At 42.6% G+C, this 13,166-nt stretch overlaps 1 protein-coding gene across 1 annotated transcript in view; it reads left to right on the top strand.

Moving 5' to 3' along the window:
- The first annotated feature begins 330 nt into the window (after nucleotides 1-330).
- Nucleotides 331-13,166, top strand: part of LOC140728360 (signal transducer and activator of transcription 1-alpha/beta-like) — a 53,276-nt gene continuing 40,440 nt past the window's right edge. Inside the window, exon 1 of the mRNA XM_073046972.1 lies at nucleotides 331-508. The gene's annotated coding sequence lies outside the window, so the exon portion shown is untranslated. The remainder of the gene's footprint in view (nucleotides 509-13,166) is intronic.

Below are 13,166 nucleotides of genomic sequence, written 5' to 3' on the forward strand. Positions count from 1 at the left end.
GAAAAACAATAATTGTTTCTTCTATGAGCATAAACCTCCGTATATCCTGCCTCTTTAACTCTCTATTTTGGCCTGTGACGAGTGCATCCACGACACCAAGCTCCGCCCCAGCAGCAGTAATCCTCACTTTCGATTTTCGCTTTCCTGCAATACGCGCAGTAGTTCTTGTTTCGTAGCTTCTCGGAAACCACGTGCTGCTCTTTCCTCAAACTCCCTCCGCCCGCCCGCCCGCCGGCCCGCCGGCCGCACCGGGTCCCCACGCCCCGCCTCTGCCGCGTGCCCATTCGCCCGCCTGCTCCTGCCGGCCAGCGATTGGCCGACGGAGGACTCCATCAAGAGAGTTGTCGGGGCAGGACTGGGCAGCCTCACCGTGTGCTTCCTTATTTATGGTGGACTGCAGCGTGAGCGGGCACTTTGCAGCGTGTGTTTCAGTTTTGGACGGGCTCGCTGGTGGATCTGATTAGACGTAAATCGACTGGCATTTTTCTGCTCCTTTTATTCGACTCAGGTGAGTGGGTTTGATCAGGCAGTAGTGTAAGTCTGCTGCTGGGCGGAATCGTTCTGATTGTATGGAAGGACTCGATCAAAAAGGCTCAAACCTGAACAAAAATCGCTTCTCATGAGTTAGTGATCTTTTTCGTTGTTGTTTATGTACATTGCGCAGCATTGAGGGGATGCTTGGATTAGTACGTGAAATGTGTGGGAACAGGTGTTGCACATGGTAGTAATTGAACAGGAAAGAGCCGGTTAAAGTTGATGCAGACAACTATGATGAAATGTCACTGCATCAGCATTGGCGATGTAAATTCTCTGCTTGATGAGAAGGACATAGACAAAACAAGTACTGGAAATTCATCATCGATGATCATTTTTTGGGATGATATTTTGAGAAGGGGGGTCAAGGATTTATGTCTTTGCTCTTTCATTTCCACTTTCAGCAATATATCGGACTCGAAAAGTTTTTAAGTTGTCCTTGAAGTATCTGTTTACTACTTCTCTCAGGAAGTATTTATAATTTTGGAATTGTTAATAACTCAGTGACTCGTCTGCTGAAGCTTGAAGGTTAATTATATTTCAGGAAAAGGCCTGTATAAAAACTCTGTATCCTTGAAAAATATTGGGATCCGTGGTTTAAAAAAACATGGCTTAGATTAGTGAGGACAAAGTTCAAAGGCTTATCTTACAATTTCTTTCCCCCCCCCCCCCCCATGCCCTTCCATTATAAAGTACCCCTGCATAGTTCGTAATGTGTATATGACGTGGACGATCATGGTCGTTCCATGATCATGATTGTTCTTGACAAATTTCTACAGAAGTGGTTTGCCATTGCCTTCTGAGCAGTGTCTTTACAAGACGGACAACTCCAGTTATTAGCAATACTCTCCAGAGATTGTCCACCTGGCGAAAGTGGTCGCATAACCTGGACTTGTGATACGCACCGTGGTTGGGGGGTGGGAGATGTGGGCTAAGTACCATGCCCAAGGGTGACCTGCAGGCTAACACAGGGAAGGAGCGCCTTGCCCCTCTTTTGTTAGAGAGATAGAGTAGGGAAGTGGAAATTGAGGACTTTGTAGAGAAGCTCCCACCAGAAATTAAAAACGGCAATTAAATACACTTGCAAAATAAGTGTACTGGTTTAAAAAATACCTCTACTTTTTCTTAGCACAGCACTGTGGATGAAAATTTCTTACTGTAAGAGGTGTCATGAATGGCAGAATCGCAGTTTTAAGTTGGTGTGAAAGTCAAAGATTCTTAAAAACTGCAAGGATAACTCAGAAGTTTAAAAACAAGTTTAAAGTTCTCCTCACCAGTTTACTCTTGTAATTCTACTGCTGCAGAACAAAAAATTTACTGTTGTGTAAGGCAGTAATTAATAAATCTGATCTTGATTTTTTTCGGTGGATGGCTGTGTTACGTACCCCGTAACTGGGTGTCTGACCAGCAGAGAAAGAAGAATCCGTTGGAGTCTGGTGGTACCAAACTAAAGGTGTTTATTAGTAAACTACACAATACAATATCAAAAATGCAAATATACATATAAAACAAGTTAGCAGTAATAAACCTAAAAGTGTGGGAATAATAATAATCAATAATAAACAAGCTCTATCGATGTCTAGGGGTAAATGAATTGTCATAGGAAAGTATAGAGTTCAGTTCATAAATGCTGAGGTAGTTATGGTTGTATTGAAATTGTTGAAGAGAGAGCGAGCGCGAGCGAGAGGTTAACAGCTACAGCAGGCAAACCTTCTGTTGCTTTCTTAATCCGTCGTATCATTGTGGTCATTCAGTTATGACCGCTCCGTCCTTCAGCCAGACCGTTCTTCTGTGGTGGACTCGTCACTCTGGCATGAGTGGACACACACACAAGTCCCCACCGGCCCTGCTGTAACACTGTGAGCTTTGTGACCGATCTCCTGGTTCGGTCTTCGAAGCCCCCACCTTTCTGTGGGTTCCCAACACTCAATCAGTGTCCACTGGTGTGTCTGAAGGGTGTCTCTCCAGACCTGTCTTTTATCCCCACTCACGGGGTCTCAGCTATCCATCAACTCTGAATGACCGTGTCCATCAAATCAGGCCACTCCTGCTATCTCCTGAGGAATGTTAACGAGCAAAGTAAAGTCCTTGTAGTGGAAGGTAATAATCCAGGAAGAGTCATAATACAGTAAATCAACAGTCTCTCTTCCCCTCTTGTCTGTAGCAGATGTTCTTGCCTGTTTCATCTCTCTCTCCCATGAGCAGCATAACAGCAGCAATAGTTCGTAGTTCTCAGGAGGGGGGTTGGGAATGGTTAACTCTGCACCCCATTGACCATCAGGTCTGTTCATCACTCATAACAGCTGAAACCAGAGTAATACAGAGCTAACAAATAAAGATATTAAGTAAATAAAACTACAGATTCTGAAATGAGGTTAAAAATATTGGAAACCATTAACAGGAGCAGGATCACCTCTATCTATGGGACAAGTAGAAGTAAAGAATCATTGAATATTTACTTTAAAACTTTCCCCCAAACCTGAATGTCTCCTTTCCACATTAAAGTTTTGTTGTGTAAAGATTGAATTTGATCTTCCCACATACAAAATACTTTCGGACACTTGCTTGCATGGCAATGTATTCAATGTCCAATTGGCTTTTGGATTTTAATTTCACTGGAGTCCAAAGGTAGCAGTTTTATTAGCCGCATACTGCTGCAGTGAATTTTGGCTTAGTGGCTTTATTGTTTGAAGGTCTAATTGCCGCAGAGAGCCCGGAGTAGTGACTTCATCTCATACTCGTAGGCAACATAGTCTGGTACTCTGATTATAGGGTCAAGTCCTGTCTGAACTAAATAAATAGGCTTATGTGTTCAGATTTTTGCATTAATGAACATTTGTGATTTGCTCTTTGTATGTAGGTGAGCAAAGGAATTGGGTACGGATGGGAATGTGTGGTGGAAATTTTAACAGGTTAGGATAGTTCCTGTGAGCCGGCATACTCGGGGAGCAGAAGTGGTTGTATAAAATGCTAAACTGTAGTAATTTCATTGATCTAGTTAGTACTTAACAATTATTTCATTAATAGCTCACAGCTTTACAAATGCTGTGCAGTGTTTAATCAGACAATTTGTAAATGTGTGTCTGGATTTGTCATCTCTTACACCAGTGATGACAATTTAAAGCTAGTTGATTGACAGCACTGTAGTTCGGGGAAACCTTGAGGTAAGAGTTGTTCTATGAATGCAAGTTTAAAAGGACTTTACATAGTGGAGTAGGCTTTAATAAACATTGGTATTGGGGAGGAGATGGTAGTGATAATGGGCAATCAAAATATCTGTGCATAGCAAGTAAAACAAATTATTATGGGATTACTCTTTCATCTGTAAATTCAGTCAATTTGATAAAAGTGAAGCATTTTCAGAGCTGTGAAATGCTTATCCTGCACAATATGGGAATTCTCTTTTGCCTTGGAGACACAATTACAGAAAGTGCCATTGACTGATGTCCCAATTGTCCATCTGCTTCGTGGCTTAAACATTTCAGCATGGGTCATCCTGTAGCTGGTGCCAGTGGAAAAGGACTGGGCGAATGTCAGGGTCAGGGAGCAGAAGGGAGATCTGGTGATCTTTATTGTGGAGATGGGAGGCAGTCAATTATCATGGGCAACAGGACAACATGGTTGAAGTTAGGTTTGCAGAATCTTTGCAGACGAAGAAGCAGGACTTAAATCATCAATGAGTTTGCAAGTAGCATGTTGAGATGGTGTAAGTCTTGTCCATACTGCAGCAACCGCCGCTGCTGGGCTATAAACGTGTAGTCCGAAGAGGAAGGGTTGAACTCTGGAAGCACTGGGACTTGTTCTGACGAAATGAAAAGTATGTCAAGTAGGTTACAGGTAGTCCACAGATCAAGATTGGGTTCTGTTTTTACAAGTGCCCTTCAGTTAATTATAGTTTGTAAGTTCAAAACAACACAGACCACTAAAATTAATTGCTCTCTACAATATGGAAATGAATGTCAAGCAAGACTGATAAGAAAGAAAAATTAGTAAAAAATGGAGGGAGGGAAATATTTTTGGATTTGGGAAAGAATGTATGTTAGACTTTGGAATTTTGTAATAGTATGGGAGCTTATTTGTATGTATGTGCCCATAAATTAGTCATTCATAACCTAAAGAAAGTCTGTAGACTTCAGCTGGGATCAATGTCCTCCCTTCGTAATACAATGTAGAATATTTAATTTGACAGGATTTGGGCTGACTAAGAATGCCGTGAAGAAGAGAAAAAGTGAGAAATGGCACTAGAGTGAATAATGAAAGCTTTTGGAGAGGGTCAGGCTGAGGGGGTATACAGATTATCTCTGACATATGTGGTTGAAAACTGGAAACTATTAAACAAGGCTCACAATTTTGGGTGCACGCAACTGCATAGTCACAATATTGTAGCATAACAAAGTTTGGTCTTTTTATTTTTAAAATGTAGGAATAGTTTTAAATGACTGGGTAGAAATGTGGCAGGAGACGAGACTGAAGATGCTGGAAGCTAGATTAAATATAAACTGGCTGTTGAGCAATGCTTGTGAATGCAAAAGGATGGTTGATATTTTGGGTTGAAACTTTTAATTCTTCAACACCTTTGCTACAAGAGTGGTAGTATTGATTAAGAAGAATGCTACTTTGCTAGATTGAGAGGGAATGTCCTGTGAGAATCAAGGTCGTAAACTATATGTTGTGAATTACGAATTTAATCGCACCTCGAGACCTATTTGTACACCGTCTGAGGTTTCTGGAAGTACTCTTCAGAACTCTTTCTGGCCAAGTTAAGGAAGATAAATGGGTTGGGCCAGGTGGTACAAATATTGATGAAGAACGTCAGGAAAATTGGAATGGAAAGGATATTTATCAACCTGGGTTTTTTAAAAAAAAAACCGTACTTCTGTATACAGGTGGCCCCCGTTTTTGGAATGTTCACTTTACGACAGCTCGCTGTTAGGAAAGACCTACCTTAGTTACCTGCTTTCGCTAACGAAGAGAGTTACTGTTGCAAAAAAAAAAAAGGCAGCGCGCGCCCCGAGCAGCCAAGCTCCTCCCCCGGAACTGCATTCTAGCTGCCATCGCTTAAACAAGTGCCTGTGAGCATCTGTGCTTTATCTCGATTTATGTGTTACGCTTAGCATAAAACTAGACATAATTAAGTGTTTCGATCATGGTGAACGAAGTAAGGACATTGTCCACATGTTGAACTTGTCTGCATCCACCATTCGCACTATTTACACAGAGAGAGAGAGAAAGAATCTTGAAAGCTGCCGATGTTACTGTTGGTTCTGCTCGTAGCAAAGTGGTCTCTTTATGTCGGCATCCAATAATGAATAAAATGGAAAGTCTATTGTTTGAGTGAATTAATGGGTGTACAAAGTGTGGTGTTCTGTTAATCATCTCATACTTAAAAGGAGAAATCAGTCTTTTTAATAAGCTGAAACAGAGTACTGGACAATGGTGATGAAAGTGTTGTGAAAGTGGAATTTAAAGGTACTCATGGGTGGTTTGATCGGTTTCTGAGGCGACGGCAGCTTCATAGTTAAACGTTTACCGGAGAGAGTGTTTCGGCTGATACTGAAGCTGCTGAAAAATTCCCAGCAGAACTGAAGAAAATAATTACAGAAGGTGGTTATTCGTATAAGCAAGTGTTTAACTGTGATGAAGCTCCTTGCCTGTTCTCCATCTTCCTCTGGTGCTCCCCTCCCCTTTCTTTCTTCCAAGGCCTTCTGTCCTATGATATTCCCTGTTCTCCAGCCTTGTATCCCTTATGCCAATCAACTTCCCAGCTCTTAGCTTCATCTCTACCCCTCCTGTCTTCTCCTATCATTTCGGGTCTCCCCTCCCCCTCCCACTTTCAAATATCTTACTATCTTTTTCACATTAGTCCTGACGAAGGGTCTCGGCCGGAAACATCGACTGTGCTTCTTCCTATAGATGCTGCCTGTCCTGCTGCACTCCACCAGCATTTTGTGTGTGTTGACTGAATAGGGCTACTGTGCAGCAGTTCCCAGAGAGACAGCAGCAAGACATTTTGGCTGATGTTGGGAAGGGGGGTAGCTCCTAAATTTACTGAGGGGTCTAGTGCTGATTAGTGAAATCCATACAGGGAGCTTTTTTTCCCCCCTAAAAAGAAAGGTTTTGACTTTTCTGGTTAATATCCAGTCTGCATGTTCAGATGCCCATCTTCCAGTAGTCTTCCTTGAATAGTAAAAATGTCATAAACATACTTCAGCATAACCTGCCCAAGATCCCATCTAAGCCAGCACCTTTGACCCACACTTCTCTCAACCTTTCCTGACCAAATGTCTTTTAAATGTTGTTACTGTACTTGCCTCAACCACTTCCTCGGGCTGCTTGTTCCACGTGTACGTTACTGTCTCAGATCCCTTCTATTCCCTCTATCTTAAACTGATGCCCTCTATTTTTTGATTCTCATTCACTGCAGAAATGATGACCTTCTCTAAGTTCCTCATGATTTTGTATATCTCTAAGGTCACCTAAACTCCAAGAGTAAATTAATAGCCTGCCAAACTTACACTGTAGCCCAGGCCATCAGTCCTGGCAACATGCTTGTAAATCTCCTTTGTCCTCTTTTCAGTTTAATGCCATCCTTCTTGTAAAGTGTGTAATTTTTTTAAGAAAAATGTCCAATACTCCAGGGGCAGGCTCACTAATATCTCATACAGCTGCAACATGATCTTCCAGCTCTTGTACTTCGTGCTCTGGCTGATAAAGGCCAGTCTGCCAAACATCTTCTAACCACGACACAACTTCCAGGGAACTTTTGTATTCCTAGGACCCTCTGTCCTACAGCAACCCCTGCCGTACTCGAAGTGCAACAGCTTGTATTTGCTGTTCCTTGACCCATGTCACCAGCTGGCCGTGATCCTTTTTTCTTTGCTATCTGCAATGCCACCTAGTTTAGTGTTATCTGTAAACTTAGGAACGATACCTTGTACATTCTTATCCAAATTGTTTATTAATTGTCAAACGGTGATGGTCCCGGCACTGATCCCTGTGGCATACCACTGGTCAGAGGCGCCCTCTGTGCCCTGCTATCAATGTTCAAAGTAAATTTATTATTAGTGTACATATGTCACCATATACAACCTTGTGATTCATTTTCTAATGGGAAATTGCAGTAAGTACAAGAAATGCGATAGCATCAATGAAAGACTTTATCTGATAGGATGGACAAACAACCAATGTACAAAAGATAAACCCAGCAAATACAAAAAGAAATAAATGATCATGTAGTAAATGTCAAGAACATGAGATGAAGAGTTCTTGGAAGTGGGGGAACATAGTTTGGGGGAACAGTTCAGTGAAGGGGCAAGTAATATGTGAAGTTGCCTCTTCTGATTCAAGACCTTGATGGTTGAAGGGTAATAATTGTTCTGAATTTGTTGGTGTGGGTCCTGAGGCGACTGTGCCTTCCTGATGGCGGCAGCAGCTAAAAGAGAGCATGGCCCAGATGGTGGGGCCCTTGATGGATGCTGCTTTCCTGCAACAGTTGTGCTTAACCTGTGATGGACTGGGCAGTATCCACTACTTTTTGTAGGCTATTCCATTCAAGGGCATTGGTTACCAGCTATGTATCCTTTTGGCCTACTTTCCCTGGATCCCATGTGATCTAATCACTCAGACTAGCCTACCACATGTGGCTTTGTCCTCTTTTATTTTTGCTCATACAACTGTCGAGGCTGTGCCACCTGGTTCCAAGTCTGGCTAGTGCTGTTAGACACTCTGATGCACAGGCATTGTTTCAACATTTTTTTTGTTCTGCAGCTGCTTACTGAGATAAACCTACCCTCTGAGTAGGCTACAAAGCTGTCAACGGTGTTTCAATTAAATTATCTATAAACTCGTTAAGGGAAGAATGTGCTTTTGATTTCTTTGGCATTTGTCACCCAGTACCACAAGCAGCAGAAATGAGGTGAAATGTCCCTGGTGTGGCACCTCCCACCCCAGTTACTCATTGGCATCTTGACACCCACTTTTGATGAAGTACTCTACCCTATTCCCACTTGGTTTTTGAAACTTGGGCACCTCAAACAAATTTCATCTCAATTGGATTCCATGCAATGGTTGGTTAGATGAAAAAGTTGCATTTGTGACCAGCAACTTTTATCCTGCCTCTTCTGGAGTTTGTTTTTCATTTCGCAGGTGCTAAAGGATGGCAGGAGACCCAATAGTGTAGTGGTTACTGAAATGCTTTACAGTGCAAGCTGTAAGATCAGGGTTCAATTCCAGCTTCTAAGGAGATTGTACGTTCTCCCCATAATTCTGTAAATTTTCTAGGGGTGATTTGGCTCCCAACTGGGGCATTCCAAAGATGTTCAAGATGTACTAAGTCGTAGGCATGCTATGCTGACACTGAAAGTATTCCCCGGCCTGTTTTGACATACAAGTGACAAAATTAATTTAGATCTGCCACGTGCCAACACCAAAATAGAATCAATGAAAGACTGCACCAACTTGGGTGTTCAGCCAGTGAGCAAAAGATGATAAACTGCACAAAAATAAAAAGAAAGCAATAATAAATGGGCAATAAATATCGTGAACATGAGATGAAATGTCCTTGAAAGTGAGTTCGTTAGTTGTGGAAACATTACAATGATGGCGCAAGTGAAGCTATCCCTTTCGACTCAAAAGCCTGATGGGTGAGGGGTAATAACGGTATTAAACTTGGTGGTGTGAGTTCAGAGGTCCCTGTGCCACCTCCCTGATGGAAGCAGTGAGATGGCAACGCTGCTTTCCTTGAACAGAGCTTTGTGTAGATGTGCTCAAGGGTGGGGAGGGCCTTACTTTGTGATGGACTGGGCTGTATCTTTCAAGGGAATTCGTGTTTCTATTACCAGGTTGTGATGCAGCCAATCAATATACTCTCCACTACAGGGGTATAGAAATTTTTTCCAAAGTTGGATGTCATTCCAAATCTTCGCTAACTCCAAAGGAAGTAGAGATGCTGCCATGCTTTTTTTGTAATGCTACTTGCATGCTGGGCCCAAGGTGGGTCCTCTGAAATAACATCGAGGGATTTAAAGTTACTGACCCTCTACCTCTGATCTTCCCATGTGGTCTGGCTCACGGACATCTGGTTTCCTTCTGAAATCCATAATCAGCTCCTTGGTCTTGGTGATAATGATTAAGAGGCTGTTATGATACCACTCAGCCAGACTTTCAATCTCCCTCCCATTCTGCCTAACAGCAGCTGGAGCCCTGAGCTGTGATGGATTCCTTACTGGATTTACAGCTGGTTCCTGCTGTGGTACTCGGGAACAGCTGGGAAGGCAGGAGTTTCCACTGGGTTCCCAGAGTGGAGGGAACAGGTACAGAAATCCTTTAAGTAATGCATAGCCTCATCTATAATGATCCCTATTTGTGCTCGTGTTTTTGGAACACATCCTGAGCACCATGTGAGATGCAGAGCTTAACGCTGGCAAAACATAAATGGCTTAACTGGATTTGAGAGATGGGCTGGGTGTGGGTAAACTTTCAATCCAGATTTAAATGGTGGTTTTGTTGTTTCAAATGAGATGCCTGTATGAAAGGGTTATAGCTGATCTCATCCAGTTCCTTGTGCGTGCTCCACAGCACACCTTGCTGTTTCATGCAATTGCTCCTGAGCAGTTACAAAGCTGCATGGTCTGGATCAAATGTTAACTGTTGGGGCACTTTACTGAAGTTGGAGCCAAGAAGTATAGGGTACCATTGTGCAAGTTTGTCTCAGAAAATAATGATCTCTGATTTGGAATGGGGAAGTTTGCCTCCTGGTATTTCTCACCTTGATTTTGGGATGGGGTGGGGAAGAAACAAAACCAAGGCTACAGCCATTGTAATGTGAGGTGTGCTTTAGAGTGATACTTCGATTTTTAAAAGGCGTTTAAAATTTTACCTTTTTACCTACCACGGGATTTCTCTGGGGTCATTTTGGTAAGCAGTTTACATTCCACTTCAGGCCAATGTCTAGCAGGCTTTAGATGATCTGACTAATGGGATCAACATGCATGAAACAGTGCACCCTAACACCTTCACCATTGTTTTGGGAGACTTTAACCTGGCCAGTCTGGGGGGAAAAAAATCACTAAGCAACTACCATCAACAGATCATTTGCAGAGGAAACACACACTGGACCATTGCTACACCAACCTCAAGAATGCCTACTGTGCTATTACACGCCCTCATTTCAGGAAGTCTGATCGTCTAGCTGTACTTCTACTCCCTGAGTATAGGCAGAGACTGAAGACTGCAGCACCAGCAAAGAGGATCAAGAAGGTATGGTCAAGGGAAGCACAGGAGCGCCTACAGGACTGCTTTGAATCGGTGGACTGGACTGTATTCAGGGATTCATCTTCGAACTTGGATGAGTATGCTGCAGTTGTTACTGACTTCATCAGAACCTGTGTGAATGAGAGAGTGCCCACAAAGACTTACTGTACATTCCCAAACCAAAAGCTGTGGATGAACCAGGAGATGCATCATCTGCTGAAGGCTAGATCTGTGGCATTCAAGTCTGGCAACCTAGGCCTGGACCAGAAAACTAGGTATGATTTACAGAGGGCTATTTCAAGGGCGAAGAAACAATTTCGAATGAGGTTAGAGGTGACAACGGATGTGCAGCAATTCTCTCAGAGTCTGCAAGACAGTACTTCCTACAAAGCGATGTTTCAATACCATCTGAACTCAACACTTCTTATGTGCACGCTTTGAAAGGGAGAACACAACTACAGCTATGAAAATCCCTGCTGACTCTTATTTCTGTCTCAGAGGCCAATGTTAGGCTGTCTTTAAAGAGAGTGAACCCTTGCAAGGCAGAAGGTCCCGATGGAGTACCTGGTAAGGCTCTGAAAATCTGTGTCAACCAACTGGCAGGAGTATTCAAGGACATTTTTAACCTTTCACTGCTAAGGGCAGAGGTTCCCACTTGCTTCAAAAAGGCAACAGTTATACCAGTGTTTAAGAAGAATAATGTGAGCTGCCTTGATGACTACCATCCGGTAGCACTCACTTTGACAGAGATGAAATGCTTTGAGAGGTTGGTCATGACTAGACTGAACTCCTGCCTCAGCAAGGACCTGGACCCATTGCAATTTGCCTATAGCCACAATAGGTCAACTGCAGATGCAATCTCAATGGCTCTTCACGTGGCTTTAGACTACCTGGATAACACAAACACCTATGTCAGGATGCTGTTTATCGACTATAGCTCAGCATTTAATACCATCATTCCCACAATCCTGATTGAGAAGTTGCAGAACCTGGGCCTCTGTACCTCCCTCTGCAATTGGATCCTCAACTTCCTAACTGGAAGACCACTTTCTCTGTGGATTGGTAATAACATATCATCCTCACTGACGATCAACACTGGTGCACATTGGGGGTGTGTACTTAGCCCACTGCTTTACTCTCTGTATACATATGACTGTGTGGCTAGACATAGCTCAAATACCATCTATAAATTTGCTGACGATACAACCATTGTTGGTAGAATCTCAGGTGGTGACGAGAGGGTATACAGGAGTGAGATATGCCAACTATTGGAATGGTGCCACAGCAACAACCTGGCACTCAACATCAGTAAGATGAAAGAGCTGATTGTGAACTTCAGGAAGGGTAAGACGAAGGAACGCATCCCATCCTCAGAGGGATTAGAAGTGGAGAGAGTGAGCAATTTCAAGTTCTGGGTGTCAAGATCGCTGAGGATCTAACCTGTTCCCAACATATTGATGTAGTTATAAAGAAGGCAAGATAGCAGCTATACTTTATTAGGAGTTTGAAGAGATTTGGCATGTCAATGAATACACTCAAAAACTTATATAGTTGTATCGTGGAGAACATTCTGACAGGCTACATCATGGTCTGGTATCGAGGGGCTTCTGCACAGGACCAAAAGAAGCTGTAGGTGGTTATAAATCTAGTCGGCTACATTTTGGGTGCTAGCCTACAAAGTACCCAGGACATCTTTAGGGAGTGGTGTCTTAGAACGGCAGCGTCCATTATTAAGGACGTCCAGCAACCAGGGTATACTCTTTCCTCACTGTTACCATCGGGTTGGAGGTATAGAAGCCTGAAGGCGCACACTCAGTGATTCAGGAACAGTTTCTTCCCTTCAGCCATCCAATTCCTAAATGGACATGGAATCTTTGGTCATTACCTCTTTTTTAAAAAATAAACAGTATTTATGTTTTCACATGTTTTAATTTATTCAATATACATAATAGATTTACTTGTTTATTATTGTTATGTACCCCGTAACTGGGTGTCTGACCAGCAGAGAAAGAAGAATCCGTTGGAGTCTGGTGGTACCAAACTAAAGGTGTTTATTAGTAAACTACACAATACAATATCAAAAATGCAAATATACATATAAAACAAGTTAGTAATAAACCTAAAAGTGTAGGAATAATAATAATCAATAATAAACAAGCTCTATCGATGTCTAGGGGTAAATGAATTGTCATAGGAAAGTATAGAGTTAAGTTCATAAATGCTAAGGTGGTTATGGTTGTTGTATTGAAATCGTTGGAGAGAGACAGAGCGAGCGAGATGTAACAGTAACAGCTGCGGCAGGCAAACCTTTTGTGGCTTTCTTAATCCGTCATATCGTTGTGGCCATTCATTTATGACCCTCTGGTCTTCAGCTAGACCGT

The sequence above is a fragment of the Hemitrygon akajei genome, chromosome 5, assembly GCF_048418815.1.
Source record: "Hemitrygon akajei chromosome 5, sHemAka1.3, whole genome shotgun sequence".
Classification (NCBI taxonomy): domain Eukaryota; kingdom Metazoa; phylum Chordata; class Chondrichthyes; order Myliobatiformes; family Dasyatidae; genus Hemitrygon; species Hemitrygon akajei.